The sequence below is a fragment of the Hermetia illucens genome, chromosome 7 (assembly GCF_905115235.1).
Source record: "Hermetia illucens chromosome 7, iHerIll2.2.curated.20191125, whole genome shotgun sequence".
Lineage (NCBI taxonomy): Eukaryota > Metazoa > Arthropoda > Insecta > Diptera > Stratiomyidae > Hermetia > Hermetia illucens.
This window is the reverse complement of record NC_051855.1, coordinates 4444218-4466756: the sequence shown is the minus strand read 5'-3', so window position 1 is coordinate 4466756 and position 22539 is coordinate 4444218.

Genomic DNA, 22539 nt, shown 5'->3' with positions numbered 1-22539 from the left:
ACAGGGTGTCTGGGGAACAATGCCCGCACAATGCGGTCCATCTGGTCGGTGCTCAATATGCAGGGCTTCCGTAGAGCCTCGATTTTCCGAGTGACAAGCTTATAGTCAAGTCCCCACGGGTCATCATTCACCTCATTAACAAGATTTTGCCAGCCGCGAGCTTTGCTTTTATTTATAGCGCTGCGGAGTCTCCTTTTTGCTGATCTATATTGTGCCTTTATGGCACATGCCTCCTCGTTGGCGAACAAACGTTGTGCCAAACGGCGGAGCTTATGACACTCTTTCCGTAGGTCGGCAATTTCCGCCGTCCACCAGTACATAGAAGGCTTGTCGCGCCTGGGGCCTCTCCGGGGCATGGAAGCCTCACACGCCGTCGTTATCAGATTCATCACTGAATTTACGACGGTGTCAGCTGCGACACCACCACCCCCCGGAGTGCCCCCAGCGCGGCTCTACCTGCTCCAAGAGCTTCGACGAACCTTCCGATGTTCACCCTCGCGACATTCCACACGCAGGGGGAACGTCGTGGTGGTGCTCGCCGGCAAGTAGCGTCAAACACTTCGAACGCAATGTACTGATGATCACTTGCCGAGAAGTCTTCTAGGACTCGCCACCCGTCCACCGATGATGCCAGAGATTCCGATGCAAAAGTGATGTCAGGAATGCTTTCTTCATAACCTGGGCGCCGAAAGGTTGGCGTGGATCCGGTGTTTAAAATTACGAGTCCGATTCTCGCCGCCATTTCCAAAATCCGTTTCCCTCTGGAGTCTGATTGAGGCATGCCCCATTCAAGAACCCTGGCATTAAAATCACCGCCAACCAGGATTCGTCCCTCCGTGCTCGAAACGGCGTCCTCCAGAGCATCAAACCGGCGCCGAAAGTCCGGCATCGACTCATTCGGCGTCAGATAAACGCTAGAAAACGTTATCCCTAAACACCGGGTCCAGACAAATCCGTCCTCCCGGCCTTCGGCAAGAACATGAAGTCGGACGTCGTCCCGAACCCAGATGGCAGCGGTGCCCGATAAGTCCAGATACCATGAGGACGGGTCCTTGTTTCGGTATTGCTCGCTAATCAGCATTAGATCAGCATTTACTTCCGTAGTGAACTGTGCTAGCAACTGGTGAGCGGTTGCACTCCGGTGCATGTTAATTTGCAAAATGCGGATCATGGCGTTCGCACCCTAGCCCTCTCCAATTCCGCCCTGAAGATCGGACACCGTCCCGAGCCCGCAGTGTGTACGACGCTTTCGCCAGACGCGCCACGATCCCTGCAGAGAACACAACTCTCGCTTTCCTTGCAAGTCTTCGCTTGATGACCCGCTTGGCCGCATCTCCAGCATGCTGTCCTCCTGTCCGGACCCTTGCAAGCTGCTGACGTGTGTTCATAGTCCAGACACCTGTAGCACTTGGTGGGGACTATCCGCATTCGTACCCTGCATACTACCCATCCGATTTTGATCCTCCCGCTGTTGAGGAGTTTCCTCGCATCGCATATTGAGCCTTCTCCCCCAATAGCCCCTTGACCACTTCGCAGAACGTGCTCTTGCTGGTCGTCTTTGGGCCCAGTTCGACGAGAACTCCACCACTCCTCGTTTTCCGTATCGAAGACACCTCTGCTCCGTTCTCCTCGGATTTCATCCTGTAGCGGATTTCACTAAGGACTTCCGCAAATGTCTTGCCTTCCGTCGGCTTAATGAGCAGAGCCGACGGTCTAATCCTTCTTCGTTTCCTCGTTTTTTCCGCTACTGGCTTTGGGTTGGCAGCCTCCTTGTTTTTAGACAGACGTGTCTCTGGCGACGGAGTCCGTTGTTTCTTTTTATCCTTTTTCGCCTTCTTTTTTTGGGCCTTGGAGACTACTTCGATAAAGTCTCCTTCAGGCACGTCGTCCTCTTTCCGCTTTTTCCCCTGTTCACTTTGCGGAGGGCTATCTGCGGTCCGTTTGACGCAAGCAGCATTCTCAGCGGGGAGTGCAACTGTTTCTGCTTTACAATCGTCTTCCGCTGCTCTCCACGTGCATCTATAAAAGGAAATGCGGTCCTGTAGTTCCTCCAGTTCCATCAGCCCGTTTTTGACGCCTTTGCTGACGTTTCTCTGAAGGAACGTTGTCCGGATAGCTGAGTGGTTAGAGCGCAAGGCTGTAGTACGGAAGGTCGCGGTTCAAATCTCACTGGTGGCAGTGGAATTTGTATCGTGATTTGACGTCGGACACCAGTCGACTCAGCTGTGAATGAGTACCTGAGTCAAATCAGGGTAATAATCTCGGGCGAGCGCAATGCTGACCACATTGCCTCCTAGTGTACCGTTACGGTCTTGAATGAAGTGCTCTAACACACTTCAAGGCCCTGATCCAACATGGATTGTTGCGCCAACGATTATTATTATTATTATATATAACTTTGCCGACCGCATACGTTTCACCACTGCTGCGCACTTTCTGATGAGCCTTTCCTCTTCGGCTCTAGCGAGGACGGTCGAATGCACTTCCACTCGATTTGTGTCCAAATCCATCTGGTCAGGACTAGCGTTTCTCACTGAGCTTACTTCCAAAACAGGGGCACTGCAAGGTAATGGAGTTGTCATCTCCGCACGGTCAGTCGCGCCACTTGATGAGGCTTCCTCTTTATTTGGGCGCCCCGGTGTCTCATCGGGTATATCAGCCCTCGTTGCCTCTTTCACTGATCGCTGCGGTGAACGACGCATTTTTGTGCTCCTCCCAAACGCACGCAGCTCTTTCTCCTTTTCCGTTGTTTCGTCGTTTTTTTTTAAATTTTCTGAATATTCTCCATGAAAAAGGGCGGTGCGAAGGGGCTGGCTCCTGATACACGTCGCAACTACCACCTTGGCAGAGCTACGCTCACATCACCCCGTCGACGCCGACAAAGAGTTGTGAACGGCTCCGAAGACTCCCAGTGTGTCCTGACGTGTAACGGTCACTCGCGGTTCGCTCTTCACCGAGAAGCTTTCTCGAGGCTACTACCTAGGACGCAGGTATGCTGCCAGCTAGGGGGCAGAACTACTTACTCGGGCACCTCGGGGACGTCACACCCCGTATCGTAAGCGACCCGTTTAAAAATCGCTAACGACCCCTGAGGGGCGGGTCCGGGAGAAGCTTAATGAAAGTACAATTATTTTTAAATGTTGAAGGGTGTTGTTATCTTATATACTCGATTGCGAAATTTGAATATTTAGATTTGTTAGGCAATCAAGCGATTTTGACACGCTTATTTGAGAAAAGTCAGGGCAAACATCATAAAACATATTTGAAAAATTTTGTTGAATTGCGTATCGGACGTGCAGGTAAAAACAGAGAAATCACAGCAATGACAAAATTTTCAAACTCAAAGGCGATATGAGAAATAAAAACCTACGAACAACGTAAGCCATGTTCCTCCACGGAGAAATTTGTGGAAAACAGGCTCTCCACTTCAGAGAAAAACCTACACCCGGTGTCTACGACGCGGTCAGTCAAAAATGATAGTACAGCAACTCCCTTAATGAGAGCAACTGGAAATCTGACTACGGCCGGCCTGTCGGTGACACTGTTGCCTATCTTTTTTAAAATACGGGAGAGGAAGGCTCGGCAAAGCAAAGAAGAAGGGACTACAGGCGTATCTGTTAGAACCTTCTCCTCCGCCTGTACCCGGAAAAACGGAGAGAAGGGGAAGTTGGTAATGCGGACACAACTGGTCTAACCCCGGTATGTGAAAACAGATCCATGCACCCCGGACACCGTGAACCTGGGAGGGCTCCTAGCCAACGGCAACGGAAGGCACTGCCGAAAGAAGGCGCAGTTTCTTGGGAATGAGAACATGGACGTTGCTACACTACCAAGAGTGGTGATATCCAGAGAAATCGGAACTTTCGGCGAAAGGCGAGGGCAAGCTGGTAGCCCCGGTCAGATCCACACTGAACGCAGCAGACTTTTCAGTTAGCGGCGGTTTTCATATTAGACTGCACTTATGGCTACAAACATAAGAGTTAAAGCTTTTTCCTATCTACTGGCGGCAAGGCTGGCAAAGTTACAAGACTGCCCATATATATTTCTGGTTCAAGAGCTATGGGTTCATTTTAACAGAATCTATGGTATTGGATCAGTCAAGGGGACTAAGATCTTCTTCGATAAATGATCCTCGAGACCGAGGGCCTGCGTTCTGATATCAAAATTGTTAGAGGCAACCATGCTAAGACAATTCTGCCCCCAGAACCTTGTTTCGATCAACTTTCAATACCAGGTTAATGGTAAGAGGAGAAACGTCATAGTTACCTCTGCTTACTTACGCTATGATTCTTTGTGTCCTCGACCGACGCAAGAACTAAGAGATCTGATAGTGTGTGCAGAATCAAGTGGGCTTGAACTTTTAATAGGTTGTGATGCGAACGCCCAGCATATTTGTTGGGGTCGTAACAAATGCAATCCTAGAGAAGAGAAGCTGTTTGATTTTGTCACTTCAGCTGGTCTCAGACCGCGAACTTAGGGTACGTCCCATCCTTCGTGGGGCTAAGAAGAAGTGAAGTAATTGACCTAACAATCTGCACTTCAAAATTGTTAGAGTTGATTAGAAAATGGCGAGTGCCAGATGAAGTCTCACTCTCAGACCATCGTTACAATTTAGTCTGACTATTGCGGGCGAACAGCCTGAAATACAAAGACGGAATCATGGGAAAACGGATTAGACAAAGTTCAATGAACTTCTTAGCGATAGAAGATCAATTGAAAACTTTGAATCGCACACTTTTAGAGTGCTTTGAAGAGGCCTGTCCTATTTCCCGAGGCCAACATTGTAAAAAGGTTCCATGGTGAAACCGAGAACTGTAGAGACTCAGCAAATTAAACAGACGACTTCTAAATCGTACTTGCAAACGCAATAAGGATGAAGACTGGTAAAACTTCCGGAACTCACAGCGTGAACATAAGAGGCTCGTAAAACGTTCTAAACGAGACTCTTTTAGAGCATACTGTGGGGAACTGGAAAGGGAAATGGAGACTCCCAGGCTGTGCAGAGTCCTTAATAAGGATGAGTCAGCCAAGTTGGATTCTCTTAGAAGCTGGATGGAACTTTCACGAACTGCAGAGTGAAGTCTATCCAGACTCTTTTGGAAACGCACCACATCAGAGAACAGGTTTCAGAATTGGGAAGAAGTGAATTGGCAGTTTCTGTAAACCCTTCAACAAGAAGGTGTTGCGAGGGAAATTGGGACTTGGCGAAAGCACTTGTTACCCATGATAAGGCGAGCGCTGCTATACTATCATTTGAACACTTCAAAGCACCTGGCATGGATGGCATCTACCCAGCCATGCTAAAGGACGGTTTAGAGCACTTAGAGCAACTTCTATATTTCGAGGATGTCTTACTCTGGGCTACGTGCCTTCCTCTTGGCAGAAGGTGAAGGTAGTCTTCACACCAAAGACTGGGAAAGATAACTATTCCAATCCAAAGAACCTCAGGCAAATCAACTTAACATCATTTTCGCTTAGATGTCTGGAGAGACTGGTTGAGCGTCACATTCGAGAGAGCGCTAAGGTCGGACCCACTAAATGAAAACATGCTTACCTGCTCTTGATTCTCTGATTTCAAAGATAGAGGATGCAACTCTGAAGGGTGAGTACGCGATGGAGGTGTTCGTCGACATTGAAGGGGCTTTAGACTGTGTGCCTTTCCAAAAGCTTTGTGATGCCGCCAAAGACCATGGTGTTGACAAAACTCTAATAAAGTGGATCCACGCTATGCTAACGCAGAGGTTACTGTGTGCTGAAGTGGGTGTTGATCGCTACCTAACAACGGAAGCGACGAAAAGCTGCCCTCAAAGAGGTGTGCAATCGCCACTTATGTGGAGTATGCTGATCAACTCACTACTATGCGAAGTGCAAAATCTGCCAATAAACGTTCAAGCTTATGCGGACGAAGTGGCTGTGCTGGCTGTTGGTCGAGACCTCGGAATGGTGTGTAGAAATCAAAAATGCGCCGTTGATTTGGTTGACAGTTGGTGTCTCAAGTATGGACTTTCAGTAAATCCAAATAAAACCACAATGATATTATTTATAAAAAGGATGAAACTGAATGATCTTTGCCTTGTAGAGGTGAGGAATAGAACCTTTCAACTCTCCGAAAAAGTGAAATATCTGGGAGTTGTTCTAGACAAGATGCTTCTTTGGAACAAACACGTAGAGATAAAGATGAAACGAGCTCTCACAGTGTGTGGGGGAGATGGGGGACTTAAGCCTCAGGTAGTAATGCCGATATATGTTGGTGTCATTAGGCCAATGTTCGCTTATGCATCTGTAGTGCGGTGGGTTAAGGTGAAACAAAAGAGTTTTCGCTGTAAACTAGCCACACTGCAAACAACTGTGTGTCTGGGTATCACCGGTACCATGCGCACTACATCCGGCACAACTCTGAATGCATTACTCAATTTTCAGTTCTTGGATTTGTTTATTCAGAGCACTGCAATGAGAGCAATTCATAAACTAATTCGGTTAGATCTATGGGAAGACAACGGACGTGGGGGGCAAAGAGCATTGGAAGAGTCATTGGGAGAACTGAATCTACGTTTCGCAATGCGTTCCGATTTTCAGATCCCCATACATCTGTTCGGTAGAAGATATGGTGTTATCTTGAAACGAAGAGAAAACTGGGACGAACCAGAAGAATGTGTGTCAGGATATACTGACGTCTTCTACACCTATGGCTCAAAAACAGAAAATGTTTCTGGGGCGATCCTAAAGGCGGCAACCTGCATGATTCACGAGCGGTTGAGGGGAAACCGATTGTACTCTGTTTCTAGATTCAATACTGTGTAATTACTCTGGGTACCCGGTCATTGTAGTGTAGAGGGAAATGAAATCTAGGATGCCCATAATGACAGAGAGCGAAGCCTTAATGCTGCTAAACACACCACACTTTTCCTGTCAGAACCAAACAAACATACTGCAAAGTTTATACCTGTCGAAAAGCAGGAAGACTTGCAGAAGCAATGTGGGCATTCTGACTGGCCATAGTTCACTAGCTTGACAATATGTTCAGAATAGGAATTATATTGATGATATTTGTCCATCCTGTAATGACGAAGCGAAATCCACGGAACATTTCCTATGTGAGGGCCCCGCCTACGGAGGCATCAGACATCAGATTTTTGGTGCTGATGTGCTCTAACTGCAACAGGTAGCATCACATCCACGAATGGAAATCCTGCGATACATAAACGAATCCGGAATATTCTGTTAGACGCGGCCATCGAGTACAATGGGTGGTCTGAATGCTCAGAAGCTTTAAGACAAAAAAACACAAGCTACTCAAATTTAAACAAATGTGCTTCTTAATCAAGTTCCTGACTACGAAGGGCCTAATTAACAATCACAAATAATCAATGCACTATTCCTCGACACTCTGAGAATCAGGTGAGAGTGAACACTGAAGCCATCCACAACACAACTCTCCGCGATACTTATAAGAGGGAAATGGATGCCGCAATAACCGCAGTCAACAGAGGACCTGGAGATGAAACATCAACAAATGATCTTCACAATCACCTGAAGAACGTTATCATGGATACGGCCACAAACATACTTGGGCCCAGCCGAAAAAGGAGTCGGAACGGCTGGTTTGACGATGAATGTAAGCTAGCAACGGAACGGAAGAATGTCGCATTCCGAGTAATGTTGCATTCTCAAAGAATGCGGGCACGCGCAGAGACTTATCACGAACTCCGTCGAGTGGAGAAGCGACTTCACAGACGGAAAAAGGAAGCCTGGGAGAACCAACAAGTCTGTGAACTAGAAAAGTACAGGGAGCAACCGCACCAGGCGCGGAAGTTTTACCAAGAAGTCAATAGGATGAAGCCTTATACACCTAGATGCTCATCCTGCCGAGACAAAGAGGGAAATCTGATTTTCGACAGAATGGGCATATTAGAGCGATGGGTTGAGTACTTTGATGAGCTACTGAACAACTAGAACATCGGCGAGTTAGAGGCCCCGCCAACTGAAGATGACGGACAAATACTGCCACCACCAAGTTTAGGAGAAACAGTCCGTGCAATTCATAGGCTAAAAAATCATAAGTCGCCAGGAGCCGATGGAATTACAGCCGAATTGGTTAAATATGGAGGCGACCAGTTACACCAAGTGGTTCATCAACTTGTGCTCAAGGTATGGGACAGCGAATCAATGCTTGACGATTGGCAACGAGGCATTATCTGTCTCATACATAAAAAGTGAGATATCACACAGTGCACCAATTATAGAGGTATCACGTTGCTGAGTACCATCTATAAGATATTCTCCACTATCTTGCTAGGCCGGATAGCCCCATACGCCCAGAACATCATTGGCCCATACCAAAGAGGCTTCACTCCAGACAAATCAGCAACAGATCAGATTTTCTCTGTGCGGCAAGCGATGGAAAAATTGTTGGAATATGGACAACAGTTGCACCATCTATTCATCGACTTTAAAGCCGCCTATGATAGCATGGCCAGGGTAAAACTGTACACGGCCATGGGAGAATTCGGTATCCCGACGAAATTAATAAGACTGACTAGGCTGACCCTGACCAATGTGCGAGGCCAGGTAAAAGCAGCAGGATCACTCTCAAGACCATTCGACATCAACAACGGTCTACGACAAGGGGATGCCCTATCATGCGTCCTCTTTAACCTGGCCCTCGAGAAAGTGATCCATGATGCTGAGGTAAATGCAAGAGGTACGATCCTCTTCAAGTTCACCCAACTACTGGCCTATGCTGACGATATCGACATCATGGGAAGAACCACCCGAGACGTACAAACTGCTTTCATCCAGATCGAGCAGGCGGCCATCAGGCGAGATCTTGCGCTGCACATCGATGAAGGCAAGACAAAATATATGGTGGCAACGTCAGCACCGAAGACGAATCAACCAACAACATCAAACCGCACTGGTCAAACACAAACACAAAAAATAATAAGGATAGGAGAATACAACTCTGAGACCGTTGACAATTTCTCCTATCTAGGGTCGAAAATCACAGCCGATAACAGCTACGCTGATGAAATCCGCGCACGGTTGTTGTCAGCCAACAGAGTCTATTTCAGCTTACAAAGACTGTTCCGCTCGAAACGTCTCACCATAGGGTCAAAGCTCTTTCTGTACAAGACAATGATCTTGCCAGTCCTCATGTATTCCTCGGAGACTTGGGTTTTTAAAAAGAAAAATTGCGAACTCTTGGCCGCGTTCGAGAGAAGAATCCTCCGAAGAATTTTTGGCCCCCTACATGAGGATGGACGATTCCGTGGTCTACATAACGACGAAATCTATGAGCGATACCATAACCGTTAGGTTGTGGATAAAATCTGGCTCAATAGGTTACGGTGGGCGGGTAACTTAATTTGTATGGATGAGGATGATCCAGCCCGGAAGGGACAATATCTATGGTAAAAAAAGAAGACGAGGCAGAACCTGCCTAAGATGGAGCGATGGCGTAGGTCAGGACGCCAGACAGCTTTTAGAGATATCGAATTGGTGGACCTCGGCGCAAAACCGGGATGTCTGGAGTTCCTTATTAAGGTAGGCCTAGACCGGATACCGGTTGTTGCGCCGTTAATGATTATGGTGATGATGATGACTATTCCTCGACAGTATAAAGTGGCCGAAGTTATAATTGTCCCTAATCCAGAGAAGAAGCCAAGCAAAATCAAATAGTATCTAGCCAATATCGTTACTCCCAACTACCGCCAATTTATTTGAAAAGCTCTCGCTTAAGAAACTTAAGCAAATCATTGTGCTAGCTCGCCGATTTGGTTCCCGTGAAAATGATTCCATTATTCAACAGGTGCGCAGAATCACGAATTCGGTTGAAAATGCAGTGGAAAAAAAGCAGGCGTACTCAGCCATTTTTCCCAGACGAAGCCACAAAAAGCGTTTGGCGTTTCTCGATGCATTCTCCTGTTGACCTACCACCGGCCACCACCACCAGCATGCCTTTATAATTTAAGTAGGGGGGATCGTATGACCGTAAAAGCTTGGCATTTAGTGCTAGTATTAGGTAAAATCCGGCATCTGTCGAAATTGTGACAACTCGGAAGTATATATGTAATAGTAAATATTGTTATTAGTTAGTTGTAAATGTATATCAATTTCAAATTTATCTAAAAGTGAAATTTTAATTTGCATTTAACTTCCTATCATCCTATAATTAAAAGAATAGAAAAAGATATTGAAAAAGAAAAAAACTCTAATTAACTCTTGAGAAAAAAATCATCAAAAAAAAGCTAGATATCATATCCAAAATCTAAATTTGGTAATGATTTTAGAGAATTGAAGAATGAAGGTAAAAGACTAACTGTTGAAGGTGAAATAACTATTTTAAAACATCAAATTATTGAGATTTATAAAGAAATAATGATATTAGAAAGTGATACATCTAAGGTTCAAAATGAAACTTTTGTATACAATGCGTGCAATTTCTATATAGAAGCCTTGAGAAATATAAAGTTTATATGATAGTAAATGTATCTTTATTTAAGTTTAGAATAACAAAAAAATTAACAAAATACATGTTAATTTTTTTTTTAATTGCCAAAAATTACATTTTTACTGCGCAATTTCTATATACGCACTTGCACTTTTAAGCTTATTGAAATAAATAAACGCATATTGATTAGTTACTAATATTTTGTTTTGCCCTCATTGGACCTTATGATTTCAAAAATTCGATTTGGCGTTAAGGCTATTAAATTTTTAATAGATTTAGTCGCAGCATTCTAAAACTTTTGTCATTAACTCAAGTACGGAGCTAAATTGGCGTTCATTCGCATAGACTTTCCTTGCAAGTATCCCCTATATATTCTCTATGGGGTTAAGATCAGGACTTCGATGGGACCACTGCAAATTTTTTATTTATTTGTCATTTAAAAATGATTTCGTATATGCAGTAGCGTGTACCGCGCCGTTGTCATGTTGTGTGTCATTTTTTTTTAGATCGTGCCAAAATGCGCTAAATCCAGCTGGGCCGTAAAGCTTGAATTTTTTCTCTTCCGAAAAAATTACTACCTTCCATTTTTCTTCCCATTTCATCCACGATCTATCCAATTTGAGACGAGCCTTATTATTTGTCGGTGTTAAATGAGCTACTTTAGCAGTTAATGCTGTTATCAGTAAGGAAAATCTGTTGCAACCGTCTCTTTTTAATAGGAAGAAGTAATTTCGGCATAATCTGGAACGAACCAAATTTTATTTCTAGTAGCTTCCTCTTTAATCAGGGCGGTTTCTCATTTCCCGATTTTTTTATTTTCACGCCGATGCTTTTTTGTACCATATTTTCCCTTTAGTCTAAAGAAATTCCGCACAACTCCGTCGGATCAATAGATCAATTTCCCTCAACATCGCTCTCTTTGTGCAGCCCGAATCTTTCATTCTGGTAAGTTGGGCTTTTTCTTCTTCGATTAACACTTTCCCACGAGGCATCGCTATAATCTAAGCTAAAAAAGTTAAAGTTGAGCACCGTTTTAAGTAGAACACTACAACATTTCACGTCACACCTTTTAACTACAAAAAAAAACTTTTTAAAAGTAATTTTATAGACGTTTTAGCTACCTGCGTATATCATATAAAAATTGCGCACTTGCAAATGATCACTTTCGATCAGAAACAAAATATCGTACAGCATTTTTCAGCTAAACTAAATGCCGCTGTCATAACGAATTCTCAGGAAACCAAGGAACTTATATTCCCTTCAATTGGTTCACACAATCTTCGCATTCTATGCATTTTCTAAGAAAAAGAGGAAAAATGTGACTGCGTATATAGAAATTGCGCTCACTGTAGTACATAAATATGAATTAAGACAGAAATATTAGTACAGTGTGAATCAAGACTGAAATTAGTACAAATGAGTTGATGAATTGTATATTATTTTGTAAATTTGTAGTACTAAGTACACGTTTTATTATCTAGAAATAATTGAAAATTTGAATTTATATGTTTTTATATAACTCTGCGAGAAATATGGATATTGAGACGACTGGGGAAGATTAAAAAAGTCTGAATGTGATGGGTGAGATCGTCATCAAGCCAGGGTTTATGATTGTGGAGAAAGCTGATCGAAGCTTCTATAAATTTCCATAGTAGCAGCTGCGGGTTTTTATATCCAGGACTGCACTTCTTAATTCTAATCGTGGTATTGATGCTGTTTTCAGCAGTGTGACTTCAGTTTTAGAGAAGAACTGACTGGATAGACCCATTCTTCTTACTTTGGACCCGGAGATAGATGACTGCAGCGTGTGCCTGATTGGAAGCATCCCAGAATCCATGCAACTCGATCCTTTGTTGTTCACCACATCCTATCCAGCGAAAAATACGGATTATGTCCAATAGGTGTAGTTGGTTCTGGGCTGAGGTCCATTCTAGAATTGCTTTGGGGGTACTTGATCATCCCAATCCATTTGGAATACCTAACATTTTTGCATAGCTATGTTTTCAGTAATGATGCACGATTGTAGTCAAACTAATGGGTCGTAAAACTTTTGCTATCTCTGATAATGCTGAACGTTTTGTTACGAGTCGATCCTCATTAAATGGCACCTTAAATGAGAAAACATCTTGTGTTGGTTGCCATTGAACTCCTATACACAACATTAACAATTGCTCTATCTCACGAACTTTGGTCGATATTGAATCAAGAAGTGCTTAGTGATTACCTGTCCACTCTCGCCAATGAAAACCTGCTTTACTCAATGCGATGTTTACTTGCTTACAGATGTATCACCTCCTCGAGTTCGTCTGCTCCCGTAAACCGGCTGCAAACATAGAAACCTCGTTTTATTATTTCTGTCGCTTCTGTATCTTTCTCATCATCTCTTGTGTTTTCGCCACCGCATGATAATATCTACAATATTAGTCTGGAGTTGATGTTTTTCATAAAGGACATCATTCAATGCTTTTCCTCCAGGTGACTTGGTAATGTGGTAATGTTTTTCGAAATGCATTTGTTGCGACTTCGTGCCTGGATGCTCGCTATTTTGCCCGTGCAGTACCCACCCCAATTTCGCTTTGTGAGCGTATAGTTGCCCATGAACTATTCCATTTTCCACTATACTTCCATAAACATCTGCTCCCAACAATACATCAATGTGGGAGGGAATATTATAACGTGAATCTGCTAAACGAATGCCGGACAAATGGTTAAACGAGCTTTTCTCAAGTCCTCTCGTTAATAATGCTGTGTCCCTGCCCAGTGATTAGTCTTTTTCACCGTATCTGCTTCTGGTTTATCGTGCAGCAAAGTAGTACTCCCGATTTACTCAGAAACCGCTGAACCTATTGTGATGAAATTCGGTAAGAACATGTGTTCTATAAATCCCTTTACATACAAGGGGTGGTGCCATTTTCTGTTGAATTCATACGAAACGAGTTGAATTTTTATTTACAGAATATACGCATATTAGGTATCAAATGATAAAGCTCCATTAGTACTTTTCGAAACTTGTTCTAATTTTGAATTTAAGGACAACATAGAAGAGTAAGGGCTCAAATAGGAGTCCCGAAAAGTGAAACAGGTCCATTTTAGATGGTCAGGACCGCCATGTTGTGAATAATTAGGATAATGTAAAAGAGGAAATCCGTGCACGGTTGTTGTCAGCCAACAGAGCCTATTTCAGCTTACAAAAACTGTTTCGCTCGAAACGTCTCACCATAGGGTCAAAGCTCTTACTGTACAAGACAATGATCTTGCCAGTCCTCGTGTATTCCTCGGAAACTTGGGTTCTTAGCAAGAAAAATTGCGAACTCTTGGCCGCGTTCGAGAGAAGAATTCTCCGAAGAACTTTTGGCCCCTACATGAGGATGGACGATTCCGTAGCCTACACAATGACGAAATCTATGAGCGATACCATGACCGTCCGGTTGTGGATAAAATCCAGCTCAATAGGTTACGGTGGGCGGGTCACTTAATCCGTATGGATGAGGATGATCTCACCCGGAAAGTCTATAAGGGCAATATCTATGGTAGAAAAAGAAGACAGGGCAGACCCTATTTAAGATGGAGCGATGGCGTAGGTCAGGACGCCAGACAGCTTTTAGGGATATCGAATTGGTGGACCTCGGCGCAAAACCGGGATGTCTGGAGTTCCTTATTAAGGCAGGCCTAGACCGGATACCGGTTGTTGCGCCGTTGATGATGATGATGATGATTATTCTGACACGCCTCACGAACGATCAGCTCCGCCAGAAGAACTATAACATTTGGCGAATACCATAGCAACAAAGAAGCCCAGGCTGTTGATAGGCTAGGACGCCAATGCAAGGCACACGCGCGTCATTCTTTGATTTTATTATTACTTCAAACCTATCAGTGTGAAGAAGCAGCACACCAACCTTTCATTTCCCCAGCTCGGAGAACTGTGGCAATTGGGAGGAGATCCTTGATATCACCCTAATAACCGACAATGGAATTCTCAGGGTGGGGATCTGGAGAGTGGCTGACCAGAGATCCTTCTCAGATCACAGTTGAATACTTTTCAGCCTAGATCTCGCCGCAAAGGTCACCAAACCCTTCAGAGACCCCAGAAGGATCAACTGGAGAAAGTTTGGTCAAGTAATTAAGAACAAACTCCCCAGCGCGCAAATTAGTAAGATTGACACGACAGACGAACTGGAGTCAAAGGTCGGGGCTCTAAAAAAGGCATTCGATACCGCCTTTCAAATCTCGTGCCCTACTAAGTACAGCAAGAAGACACTGTCACCGTGGTGGAATGAAAATCTCTCCAGCCTCACGAAGCTGACCAGCGAAATCTTCAACATCTGCTACAGCACAAGTTTGGCACCCATACAAGGACTGTCTGAAGAAGTACAAGTCGCCCAACACCAAGACCAGGTCTTGTTGAACTTGGATGGACTATTGAGAGAACATCGAAAGCAACAGCAAATCCGCGAAGCTCAGCAAAATTCTTTAAAAGGAACATACGGGCCTATCCTTTCCTTCTGGTGGACCCTTTAAGCTGCTGGTTCAAACGGACTTCCTTCCAGCGAGGAGGATTGTGAGTCAGAGCCTTGCTTGGGGGATTAGCGAGCAGTCCAGCTGTGCGAGTCTATCAAATCGGTAGGGCTATAAACAGCTTCTCCACATATAAATCTCCGGGCCCAGATGGCATAATGCCAGTCATGCTATAGAAGCACCAGGAAAGGGTTGTGCCGTGGCTTGTTGATATTTACCAGAGCTGCATCTCTTCAGGATACGTACAACAGTCCTAGAGACGCGCACGAGTGGTTTTCACACCGAAAGCGGGCAGACGCGACCATGAGTCCGCGAAAGACTTTTGACCAATTAGCCTCACCTCTTTCGTGCTGAAGACCCTAGAGCGCGTCCTGGACATTCACTTAAGGACTATTATGGAGAGAACGCCTTTCTCTAAGTCCCAGCATGCCTACCTCAAAGGAAAATCCACAGAAATCGCCTTCCACGAGATAATTGGCACGGTTGTACAATCAGTATACCCTAGCGACTTTCTTGGATACAGAGGGAGCTTTCAACAACGTTTATACCACCGCCATCAAGGAAGCCTAGTATTGGATTGGAGGGGTATCTTACGCAATGGATTATATCCATGCTTAGTACCAGGATAATCCAGTCGGACCTGGGTAGCAACCACTTAACCAGAGTTATGAACAGAAACACGTCCCAGGGTGTAGAGATTTAACATGGAACTGAGGGTTAAGAAGAGAACCTTTGCAAAAAATGGGGTCTCCGGCCAAGGATGGTTCTCTGGATGTACACCGCTGTGGTGCGCCCAGTCCTAATGGCTCCATTGTAAACATAAAACGAAGCTTAATAGGACTCAAAGAACCGCGTGTGCAGGTAGTACTGTGGCTCTGTAGTTCTGCCCGGCAGATGCTCTCAATGTACTCTTGCATCCCCTCCTCCTAGACCTCCACATTAAATACGTTGTAGCGTACAGTGCCGTGAGACTACGTGAGTCCGGATGTTAGGCAGCGAAGTCCTCCGGCCACAGTAACATCCCAGACGAAGTACCCCAAGGAATCTGGACATTCCCCACGGACTGTGCCACACGTAACTTTGCTGTGGACTTTCCAACCAAGGCAAAGTGGAAGACCGGCGGCGTGTTGGAAGGTTATGGCACAATATTCTTTACCGATGGATCTAAGATGGTCTGTGGAGTCACCGCGGGCTTTTTTTCGAATACACACAGTATATCTGAATCCTATGGTCTCCCAGGTTTTGCGAATGTATTCCAAGGGGAAATACTGGCGATATTGAAAATCTGTCAATGGATAGAGTAGGATGCTTGCCTCAAGCGTAACATAGCCATTCTGAAGGACAGCCAAACGGCAATCAAGCCCTTGTACTCAGCGACGACATCCTACTAGCTTGTAGGGCAGTACAGAGACGTGCTGAACGGTCTGGGCGGCACGCTCAAGGTCACCCTCCGCTGGGTTCTCGGGCAAGGGAACATAGAGGGGAATGAGCGAGCTGACGGATTGATCAGGCGAGGTTCTGCTCTTCGCAGCCCTTTGGTCGATACAGTCGGTGTCTCACTGACAGCTGTCAGAGGCGGAGTCTACTCGCACCACTTAGCAGTCGCGGGCCTTAGATGGCGAAGGCTTTCCACCTGTGCCAAGTCAAGGAGGATTTGACCAGCTTGTAACATAGCAATCTGCAGTCTTAGGACTTTGTGGCATCAAAGCGGCGCACCACATCGCCAATTGGGCATCTCGGAGCAGCCACTGATACCTACTTACCTACCTATATAATTAAGAAACTAATGATCACCTCATATAAGAATTATATAATAATTATACATAGAACTCGGCCGTAGCCGGTCCCAAGCCCGGTTGTAAAAGAAGGAGGGATGGATAGCTTTAGTCTGAATGGCTGTACGCCACCCCAACATCTCAGGGAGTAGCTGAGGAAAATGCAGGAACTTTGCAGTCTTGCAGATTACTCACTGAGGAAGCTATTACCACACCTGGCAGTTAGGTATGAAATGCAAACCTAAAAATGAGAAGAGCGAGAAATTCGAGGTCCGGTACGAGTAACCGACGGGGGTCATCTGCCTTGTTAGCTGGGTCGGACTCCCGTAATGGACACCACGACGTCGAAACCGCTAATCGTGGGGCGATTCGACATCTAGGCGCCACGATGTGGACTGAGGAAATCAACCTCTCCATCATCCGCTCCTACTACAAAGTAGCTTGAGAGCGAGTGCAGCATCTCAGCGCCCCTTGTTGCACCAGAGATTCGTCGAGCGTTTCCCGCAATTCACGCTCGTGACGGTGCAGTGAGTCGCAGACCAGTACCGCTTAATTACTAGCAGCAACACAATCCTGGCCGCTATCAGGGGGCGTGTTCGACTTGAGGTTATCACGGAAACTGGCAACCAAGAGTCGATGGGGGCTGATGCGACGCCAACAACAACACCACGCCGCACTGCGAACAACAGGTTTAGTACTCGCCGAAGCACTCTCCTTCACCGTGCGGCTGAAATCTCTGCTTCCAAAGAGAGTGTATAGAATTCTCGGAAATGAATCCTTTGCACAAACCTTGTATTCCCAGGCTCTATGCATCTCCAGCAACTCCGAGAGTTATATCCCAAATCAATGATGGGATTGCATCTCGACTGTGTGCTGATATGTCGCTGCTGCAACTACATTCACTTGTGTATTATGGTGCAATTGCGGCTGTCAGTTTGCACGGTCAGGAGATCCGCTTTCGCGTTATTATCATAGTTTGAATGACAGAAGAGATCCACCGTGGAAAATTCGTCTGGCACGTGAGCGCAACTCACTAAGCCTGGACATTGCCAGACTGATTCAGATCAGCTCTGGTAAGCAGACGGATGAGAAATAAAGTGCAAAGGGTTTACAGAAACTATGCCACCTGTAGTTGAAATTCTGGACACACTAAAGCAAAAACTTTCTGCCATATGTAGTCGGTTACAATGGTATGGCGAAAGTCATTCCATACGTATCCAGAATGCAACTTACGCGAGGAACCAGCGGAGTTTTTCTAGATAACTCAACGGATCCAAACAGAGCGTACAGTTTTCGGTGACGGAAGCGAGGGAATAGTAGTGTGGACTTTGGGAAATTACCCGCCCAGCATGTTATGCATGTGTGTAGCTGGACTTTAGAGACGTTGGACTATCTCATTTCTAGCTGCATTATTATGGCACCGATGCAATACATAAACAGGCATAATGCTGTAAGGTGGATCACCTTGCTTACAAGCGTGGGCTGATCACGGGAACATGTCCTGTTTACCAATATGAGCCGGAAGCAGTATTTGATAGTTCTGCTTAATGTATTAGGACCGGCAAGTTCTGATCGCCATATTCCAAACAACAAGCCTGAGGTACTGTTAGTTGAGAAGACGGGTCGCTCCGCGTATATTGGTCCGTATCCCCCATAATAGCAATGTTGAACGGAAGTACGTTGAGAAGGAGGTGAACTATGAGCTACTTGCTAGGAAAATTAAAAAAAAAATTGCTGTCTCGAGCGGGTGGTACTCATATCCAAATTATTGTCAGCTACCGGTATTGTGCCTAAAACCTCCACGGCTTAACTTGATGTCCTGGGACTCTCACACAGTCTGGTTCAAACCATGCTAGTATTAGGTAAAATCCGGCATCTGCTGAGATTGTGACAACTCGGAAATAATCGTTGGCGCAACAATCCAATTGGATTAAGGCCAGGGTGTGTTAGAGCACAGCATTCAAGACCGTAACGGAGGGGCAATGTGGTCAGCATTGCGCTCGCCCGAGATTTTTACCCTGATTTCACACAGGTACTCATTCACAGCTGAATCGACTGGTATCCGACATCAAATCACAATACAAATCCCACTGCCACCAGCGAGATTTGAACCGCGACCTTCCGTACGACAGCCTTGTGCTCTCACCACTCAGCTATCCAGACACTCATATAAGAATTACTAAATTTAAATTTACAAAACTTAAAGGTATCCATTTTTTAATAACAATTGGTGACCCCGATATTTAAAATAATGAAGATAAAATCTAAGCATTTGTTGATTCATCGACCTTCAAGCTTAATTCAATCAGCGAAGAGTAAAATTTGAAACAAGGACATGGGGCTTTAAATAACTCCACCCGAAGTTTCATGAAGGGCAGCGATAACCATTTGGACTTTAACAATGTTTCAACCAATGATAGGACTTCGCTCGTCTATAATTGCTGCTGCTACAACACCTGGTTCGTTCCTAACTACCACCGCAGCTGTTCAAACAGGTTCACTTTTCGCATTTGTAAAATTAGCCGTTGGATTGGCCTCGTTGGAAACCTCATTCGTGACTCTGGATGAAGTCACTAATTGAAGGGTGAACGCCATCGAGCACGTCATTATCTGACCAAACGCTCCAATGCATCGTACCCGAACTCGATGAGTCGGAGGAGTTTTATCGTGTCAAGAAGATCCAAGTCAAAAAGACATAAAGGAAAAACGCATTACCAATCAAGAACAAGGATGTTGTATTATTCGGTAGTATTATCTCCTATTAGCCTTGCAAATACCGATATTTGAGCCTTGCACCACTGACGAAGGGAGCAGGTGGTTCTCGAAATATTGGTATTTGTAAGGTTATTACTAGCGAAAAGCAACTCTTAATTATTTCAAAAAATGTATTCTATTTGTATTCATTATATCGTTTGCAAATTTTTAGACATATGAAGGTTAGGAGTGAAATGGCAAGTGCCACGAAGCCTGAGTGTGCTAATTGCTGGATTATTTTCCATGGGCAATATGAATTGGTTTAATGTTTGTAAATTTATGTTTCGTTTCTGTTCTTTAGCTTTCAATATTTTCTAATAATCCTAGTTCTGTGCACAGTTAGATACTAGACAGCTACCACACTCCCCCTTGCCCCTCAAGGGGGGAAATCAGTGCGAGTACACACGGTTTCAAATTGTTTTGCCCTTGAGCATGAGCGAGATGTAACGAAAATCCGATCAGCTGTGTTTGATATATCGCCCGGACTTGCCAATTTATTGGTGAGATCGGCAAGCTTTTGCTTATGTAGGTTAAATATCCGCTTGGGTCGCCAAGCTTATCTTCCATTCACAGTTAATTCCCATGAGAATTATTAAGCCAAACATTGTGAACATGAATCATTTTAATAGAATCATAAACATTATCGAATTTAACAGCATAACAATATTGCAGGTGCATCTGCATAACAGATGCACAAAACAATAGATCGTGGGAAAAGTAAACAATGGAGCGAGCATCGTAGGTGTTAAGATAGCATTAAGTATTAGAAATAGTCAGTCTAGCTGGAACTGTACTAGAATTAGGAACATAAAGATCAATAAAATATATTTTTTAATAACCTCCAGTGTTATTAATTTTAGTTGTATAAGTGAATACGTGAAACAACTTTTTGCTAGATGGGTGAGCACGCCGTAGTACCAGAATAGCAAAAGCTCACCGATCTCTCTCTTACCAATACGATTTGACGAAGATTATGCCTTTTCCTTGTTTAGCGTCTCTGATGTGTACAGATTAGCTTCTGCAAGCACATTCGCAAGTGGGGTCATTTTAGTAAGGGTACTGCCTATAGTAGATCTACTGTGGTTCTGTGGTTAAGTCCGCACGTTAAAATGCCGTTTTTATTTTTTCTTTAGTGTGATCACAGCGCCCTCTAGCGTGGCAGCAGAAAAACACCTTTTTTTGAGGATGGGTGTATAAGTTGCTCTGTATTTCAATAATGAACAATGCGGGCTTTAAGTAATCCAATTACTTTTTATTTTAATAATTTATTTACCGTTAAGTAATTAACACCACTTCTCATTTCAACAATCCTTATAAATATTTAAGATATTTTAAATTAACAATTCATATGTTATTTTCATTAATGTACACTTAACATTACTTTTTAATTCAACGAACTCAAAAAGACTTCTCTGTTCAATTCCCAACTTGATATCCATAATTTGTGACAGGTCTCCTAAAACAAAATCATTCATCGCACACTTTTTTTGAGATCTTCCACTCCCTTGGCGTGCCACGCAAAGTGGATAGATCCGCGCCATCTATTTGCTCGCACTCGCAACATTCGAAATAAATTTCGAATGCTGCGAATCCTGCCGCGCCACATCATGATGTGGAGTTGGGAATTGAACAGAGAAGTCTTTTTGAGTTCGTTGAATTAAAAAGTAATGTTAAGTGTACATTAATGAAAATAACATATGAATTGTTAATTTAAAATATCTTAAATATTTATAAGGATTGCTTCGTGAAATGAGGCAATTGGGTGGGAGTAAGATCGGCGAAGACCTGATCAAGTCGCTCTGGCTGCGTCGGCTCCCGGAGGGCACCCAGGCGATCCTCGCTTGCGTCTCCGGTTCCTTGGAGGAACTGGCAGCGACGGCCGACCAGGTTCAGGAGGTGTACGTACGCCCAACCTTGGCGGCCGTTCAACCACCGTCGGATGAGGTGGGTGAATTGAGGCGCGAGATTGCTGCATTAACAGCCAGTATGGCCGAGATGAGGGCGACGTTGGACGCTCAGCGTTCGGGCGCCAGATCGCGAGCACGCTCGCGGTCTGCCATCCGAAAAGGGCGATCAGGTAGCAGGTCGTCAAGACAGTCCACGGACCCAGGGATTTGCTGGTACCACCGCAGATTCGGGGATAAAGCGACAAGATGTACGCTACCGTGTAGATTCTCTCCTACCGCAAAAAACTAGGTCCGCGGGGGGTCTTGGCGGCGGCCACCCAGAACGCAGCGCCACGTCGCCTAACTATTTTCGACCCTCTCAGCAGGCGCAACTACCTCGTCGACACGGGTGCGGAGGTTTCGGTCCTTCCCGTACCCCAGCATCATCAACTTTTCCCTCAACCGCTCAAACTTGCGGCAGCAAATTCCTCCCGCATAAACACGTACGGGTATAGGCAAGTGGACGTGAGTCTTGGCTTGCGTAGGACGTTTTCGTGGCGTTTCATCCTGGCGGATGTCAGCTTCCCCATACTAGGCGCAGACTTCCTGTGTCACTATGGATTGCTGGTGGACTTGCAAAACAAGTCTCTTATAGATTCCACGACCAACCTTAATACGTCGGGACATATGGTATCTCACCCAGGCAATAATCTTTCCGTTCTTTTAGAAGACATTACCGACTCTCGTGTTCGGGCACTTCTCCAAAAGTTCAGCCAGATTACTACCAACTGTAGTCTCTCCAAACCAGTGAAGCACAATGTGCAGCACCACATTATCACTACTGGTTCCCCGATCTTCTCGAAGGTGCGTCCTCTACCATCTCAGAAACTGGCAATTGCACGGAAAGAGTTTGAACAACTCGTTCAACAGGGTATCTGCAGGCCCTCAAACAGCTGTTGGTCTTCCCCACTGCATATGGTCCCTAAGCCAAACGGGGATTGTTGAAATGAGAAGTGGTGTTAATTACTTAACGGTAAATAAATTATTAAAATAAAAAGTAATTGGATTACTTAATTGGTGACCCCGACGTGATATCCATAATTTGTGACAGGTCTCCTAAAACAAAATCATTCATCGCACACTTTTTTTGAGATCT